The sequence below is a fragment of the Lutra lutra genome, chromosome 1 (assembly GCF_902655055.1).
Source record: "Lutra lutra chromosome 1, mLutLut1.2, whole genome shotgun sequence".
NCBI lineage: Eukaryota > Metazoa > Chordata > Mammalia > Carnivora > Mustelidae > Lutra > Lutra lutra.
Genome location: NC_062278.1, coordinates 57,702,661 through 57,709,266, shown reverse-complemented (window position 1 = coordinate 57,709,266; position 6,606 = coordinate 57,702,661). Strand labels below are relative to the sequence as shown.

The window sequence follows — 6,606 nt, the reverse complement described above, 5'->3', positions numbered from 1 at the left end:
TGTGGAAAGTGGATATTGTATCTCTGGTGTCATAAGCAATGGCAAAAGGCTTGGCTGGCTGGAACAAGCATGGAAGGAAAAAGACTAGGAGGCCTGGGACAGAGAAGTCTGAGAAAGAGGCATGTGGATAGACTAAGAGGAACAGACCTAAAGTCTGACAGCTGTGTATTGCATATTATGTATTTGCAAAGCACTGTGTAATCTGGCACCCAGAAGATCCAAGAGCAAGGCGGGTGGGTCACTTTGGGTCCTGCTCTCACATTCATTCACAGACAGCGTTAAAGAGCGCTTCCCTGTAAACCTCCTGCCCTGTGTACACATCTCTGAGTCTGTTTCCCAAGGAACCCAATCCAGGAAAAGGCTAATCCTTTTAACTTAAAATGGACATGTCGTATGAAAGATAATTAATACTTTCATCATAATATGTGTATTTTAAAACCTTGACCATTTCCAAGAAGACTAAAGCAAGTGGCTAAAATTGTTACCATCACCACCCACCGTACACCTGCCAACCATACAAACACACAGACTCACAATTCACAGACATACCCACACACATATACCACTCATTTCTTGGAACAGAAAATAACAGAACAGTGGCTTTATTACAAAATCAGATTTTGGATTGGAAAAAAAAAAAACAAAAAAACAAAATACAATCTAGGATGTGCACAACATACATATTAGGCAATAAATGATTAACTGAATGTGTGATATTTAACTATATGATGTAATATTATGCCAAAAATGAAAATTGACTTATGTAAGGATATTTAATGACATGTTATTACAAAGTTTGACATAGCTTTGCGCAGTGGCAGTATCGTAGCCAATGAGGTTTATCCGAGGCGCGATTATTGCTAATTGAAACAAAGTTTGACATATTACACAGTGAATAAAATGTGTTATAAAACAAATATGATGCTACTTCACACTCATTAAAATGGTTATTATCAAAAAAACCCCAATCAAAACAGAAAACAACAAATGATTATAAGGTTGTAGAAAAATTGGAACACTTACACATTGTTAGTGGAAAGTTAAAATGATGCAGCTGCTAGAGAAAACAGTATGGTGTCTTCCAAATAATTAAACATAGAATTACAACATTATCCAGTGATTCCACTTCTGGATATACACACGAAAGAATTGAAAACAATTATTCACAATAACCACAAAGTGGAAATATCACAAATGGCCACTGACAGATGACCAAAAATGTGGTGTGTGTGTGTGTGTGTGTGTGTGTGTGTGTGTGTGTGTGTGTAGGAATATTACTCAGTCATCAAAAAGGAGTACAATGTGGATATACTCTACAACGTTGCTGTAAGTGAGTAAGCCATACACAAAAGAATAAATATTACATGAATAATCAAATTAGTAGAGACAAAAAAATAGAACAATGGTAACAAGGAGTTAGGGGAAGGGAGAAGTAGGGATTTATTGTTTAATGGGTACAGAATTACACTGTGGGATGATGAAAAAATTCTGGAGATGGAGAGTAGTGATGATTATATAACAATGTGAATTACATGGGGCGCCTGGGTGGCTCAGTGGGTTAAAGCCTCTGCCTTCGGCTCAGGTCATGATCCCAGGGTCCTGGGATTGAGCCCCACATCGGGCTCTCTGCTCAGCCGGGAGCCTGCTTCCTCCTCTCTCTCTCTCTACCTGCCTCTCTGCCTACTTGTGACCTCTGTCTGTCAAATAAATAAATAAAAAATCTTTAAAAAAATGAATTACTTAATACTACTGAAATGTATACTTAAAAATAGTTAAATGAGTCAATTTATGTTATGCATAATTTACAATAAAAAACAATTTAAAAAACAACCAAATATGGTACAGTATGATACAATTTTTGTGAAAACATTCCCACATTCTATAATGAGTATCTAAGAATCCTTCCCTCCCCCCTTCTTCTTTTGTTCCTTCAAAAACCGTATTTGAACACTCACTCATGTTAGATCCTACATACTGGTAACACAAAGATTTCTTTCTTTTTTTTTTTTTTAAACACAAAGTTTTCTAAGACAGAAAAGGAACCCTTAAAGAGCACACACACCCAAAATTTAATATGACAGAAGAGATACTGAAGAGAATATGTCACCACAATTTGATTAAAGGCTCTAATGAATGTAAAGACATAATGTTGGGAGAACAATCAACTCTGCTGTTACTCTGCCCCCAGTAAGTTCTGGGATATTAGCAGTAGGACTGGCATGGAGCATTTGTATCAAAATATTTTTCAAGAAAACAAGTATTTTGAACACCTACCTCAAAGGATATATATGATGACTAATTCAAAGTTTGCACTTAAAAATCTTCTATTTGCCCATCCATGGAAATTTGCACTGTGCATGGTAACAGCCATTTACAACCTTTCTCCAACATTAGATTTTCAGTTGAAAACATTACTATATCCTTTTCACCATTGTACCCCTATTTCCCATCCCAGTGTCCAGCACTTAATAAAAGTTCAAGACGTGTTAGTTGAATAAGGATATGATGGAGAAGGAAGAAAGAGGTTGATTATCCTTAAAGCCTATATGGGGACTAAGGACTGATGTCATTGCAAAAGATGGCCTGCTATTTTAGTGTCCAAAATGGAGCAAAACAACTCCTTATCTTAAAAGTGATTGGTGCAATTAAATGACAGTTGAGGGTTGAGAGCCCTATAGTTCATCATTTTTTGGTGGGAACCCTAGCAGTTTGTTGAACTGTTATATGTTTAAATTATATGTTTACTAGACTGATAAACCTCTGAATTAAAACTAAAATATCCAGAATATATAAACAAACTTCTATCACCTCTGGAAAGATAAAATCTATTTAAAAATTAAAATAAGAGGGACGCCTGGGTAGTCAATTGGTTGAGCATCAGCCTTCAGCTCGGGTCATGATCTCAGGGTCCTGGGATTGAGCCCCATAATGGGCTCCCTGCTTAGTGGGAAATCTGCTTCTCCCTCTCCCTCTTTCCCTACTCCTCCCCACTCAGTCTCTCTCTGCCTCTCAAATAAATAAATAAAATCTTTTTTAAAAATTAGGCAAAAAAACATATTAGGATAGAAAATTGATAATATTTAATGTGTTAATGGGATACCTGGGTGGCTCAGTCAGTTAAGCACCTGCCTTCAGCTCAGGTCATGATCCCAGGGTCCTGGGATTGAGCCCCACATCAGGCTCCCTGCTCATTGAGGAGCCTACTTCTCTGTCTGCCTTCTACTCCTCTTGCTTGTGCACTCACTCTCTCTCTCTTTGACAAATAAATTAATAAAATATTTTAAATTATATATTTAATGTGTTAAGAAAAATATAGTTGAGGTCAGATGCACTAAATGCTGGTTCTAATTCAATCACTAAAAAACGGGGTAACCACAGATCAATTAGTTAATTGATCTGGGTTGTAGTTTCTTCATCTATAAAATAAGAATATTGGAGGGAAATTCTAAGGTTCCTTCAGGAATACTTTTCCTGAATTCCACATGCATCGCTGTGGCTCACTGTGCTATTAGAACCAGGTGAAGTATCTCAGAGTTTGTAAGATCTAGGATTATTACTGAATTTGTAGCTACCAGGTTTGCTTTGGAAAGATGGTCAAATTGGGGTGCCTGGGTGGCTCAGTGGGTTGAGCCTCTGCCTTCGGCTCAGGTCATGGTCTTAGGGTCCTGGGATCGAGCCCCGCCGCGGGCTCTCTGCTCAGCAGAGAGCCTGCTTCCCTTCCTCTCTCTCTTTGCCTGCATCTCTGCCTGCTTGTGATCTCTGTCTGTCAAATAACTAAATAAAATCTTTAAAAAAAAAAAAAGAAAGATGGTCAAATTGTATTAGAGAATATAAAAAAAGAGAAAAAGTTTTTACCATGAGTAAGATTACTAATCTAAATATCCACAGCTATGGCATTAATAATCTAAGATTAATGAGAAAAGTAAAATCTCTCAGTTATTCAACATCATTCTTCTATTGAATGAGCAAAGAGAAAACAGTATCAAGCCTTTTATCTTTTGAAGGTTAATTCTATATGCCAAATTGGCTAAACTATTGTGCATAAATGTTTAGCAAACACTCATGTAGATGTTGCTGTGAATGTATATTTAGATGTGATTGTTTAATTCAGTAGACTTTGCATAAAAATGATTACTCTCCATAATGCAGGTAACCCTCACCCACTCCTTTTTTTTTCCTTTTCCTTTTCTTTTTTTTTTTTTTTAGAGTTAAACCCAATCCTAACAAAATTTTATTAAGTCTAAATGGACTAAACACATTACCAAAACAGAGATTACCAAATTAGATAAAAAAGCAAGGCTTACCTATATGCTTTTTTTTTTAATTTTTTAAACATATGATGTATTATTTGTTTCAGGGGTACAGGTCTGTGATTCATCAGTCTTACACAATTCACAGTGCTCATCATAGCACATACCCTTCCCAACATCCATCACCCAGCCACCCCTTCCCTCCCACCCCCCTCCACTCCAGCACCCCTCAGCTTGTTTCCTGAGACCAACAGTCTCTTAAGGTTTGTCTCCCTCTCTGGTTTCATCTTATTTCATTTTTCCCTCCCTTCCCCTATGATTCTCTGTCTTGTTTCCCAAATTCCTCAAATCAGTGAAATGATATAATTGCCCCTCTCTGACTGACTTAGTTTGCTTAGCATAATACCCTCTAGTTCCATCCATGTTCTTGCAAATGGCAAGATTTCAGGGTTTTTTGATGGCTGCATAATATTCCATTGTATATAATATATACCATATCTTCTTTATCCATTCATCTGTTGATGGACATCTAGGTTCTTTTTATAGTTTGGCTATTGTGGACATTGCTGCTATAAACATTGGGGTGCATGTGCCCCTTCAGATCACTACATTTGTATCTCTGGGGTAAATGCCCACTAATACAATTGCTGGGTTGTAGGGTAGCACTATTTTCAACTTTTTGAGGAACCTCCATACTGTTTTTCAGAGTAAGCCTCACCCACTCTTTTTTTTTTTTTTAAGATTTTATTTATTTATTTGACAGATAGAAATCACAAGTAGGCAGAGAGGCAGGCAGAGAGAGAGGGGGAAGCAGGCTCTCCGCTGAGGAGACAGCCCGATGTGGGGCTCGATCCCAGGACCCTGGGATCATGACCTGAGCTGAAGGCAGAGGCTTTAACCCACTGAGCCACCCATGTGCCCCAGCCTCACCCACTCTTAAGAGCAAAGATTCCCAAGGTAGAAAGAATTCTTAAAACTGCAACATGGAGGGCGCCTGAGTGGCTCAGTGGGTTAAAGCCTCTGCCTTCAGCTCAGGTCATGATCCCAGGGTCCTGGGATCGAGCCCTACATCGGGCTCTCTGCTCAGCAGGGAGCCTGCTTCCCCCTCTCTCTTCCTGCCTCTCTGCCTACTTGTGATCTCTGTCTGTCAAATAAATAAATTTTTAAAAAATCTTTAAAAAAAAAAAAAACTGTAACATGGAAACCCTGCCTGAATATTCACCTTGCTGGCCTGCCCTACAAATTTCAGACTTGCCAGCCTCCGCAATAGCATAAATCACTACCTTAAAATAAATCTCTCATTCAGATATATACGAATTCTGCTTCTCTGAAGAATCTTGACTAATAAAATTATCTTAACACACCATAAATGCTTTATTTCTGGTCATTTCGTAAGTATGATTCTTCATCTAGAATTACAGGAGAAAGTTCTAGAAGATGTATCAAATAAACTCTCTGCTCAGTCATTCCCAATTTAAGTTCATGATGTTGCCTGAAGCATACTATTTCTGGATCTCCAAATATGTCGCAGCCTTCGACTTGATTTTCTATTACCAAGAAAATTTTAGGGATATGAAATGTTAGAATTGAGTTGCAATTGAAGAAACAGACTTAACTCAGACAATAACAGTGATAATAATGGTAGTGGTAGTAATAGTAATCATAATCATAACTATGGTTCACATAACTAAAAAATGCAAAGCAGACCTGACTTCAAACCAAAATGGCTTCCCACAGCATCATCAAGATTCCTGAACCATCCTTGACTTTGACTTTTTCAGTGGAGAATTTACTCTCAGAGACATTGTCTATATGGTAGCTCCCATGCAGTTCCAGCATTGTCTCATCCTACGTCTAACAACTCCCACTGTAAATTCTCAATAATTCCAACAAATTTCCAGAAACCACTCTAATGGTCTCCAGTTGTCATCCACCTATATCTAAATTAATCACTATTGAGAGGATAGCATATGCTGACTGGCCAGGAACAAGTCACTTCCTACAACTTGGAATATAGGGAGGAAGGGAGTAACACTGCTGGATTGATGTACGGCAAGAATTAGAAAAAAGATAAACCCCAAAGAGAACTCAAAATACTATTGACATAGAATAATAGCACTTTTCAAGAATAAAAAATTTAAAATAGAGGGTAAAATTCTTCCTAGTGGGCATATTTAACCAAGAGGTCTCTGACAGGCAGGTTTCTAAAATGCCCATGAGGTTCTCCCTGAAATACCTACCTTGTGTTAACCCCTCCTCTTGAAAGAAACATGATCAGACCTGTGGATATGACAGAATATCACTCCCATGATTATGGTGCATTATATGGCAAAAATGATTTTTCAGATATAATTAA

General features: G+C 37.8%; 1 pseudogene; it reads left to right on the top strand.

The window, feature by feature from the left end:
• Positions 1-803: 803 nt before the first annotated feature.
• Positions 804-915, top strand: LOC125089437 (uncharacterized; annotated as a pseudogene).
• Positions 916-6,606: the final 5,691 nt, after the last annotated feature.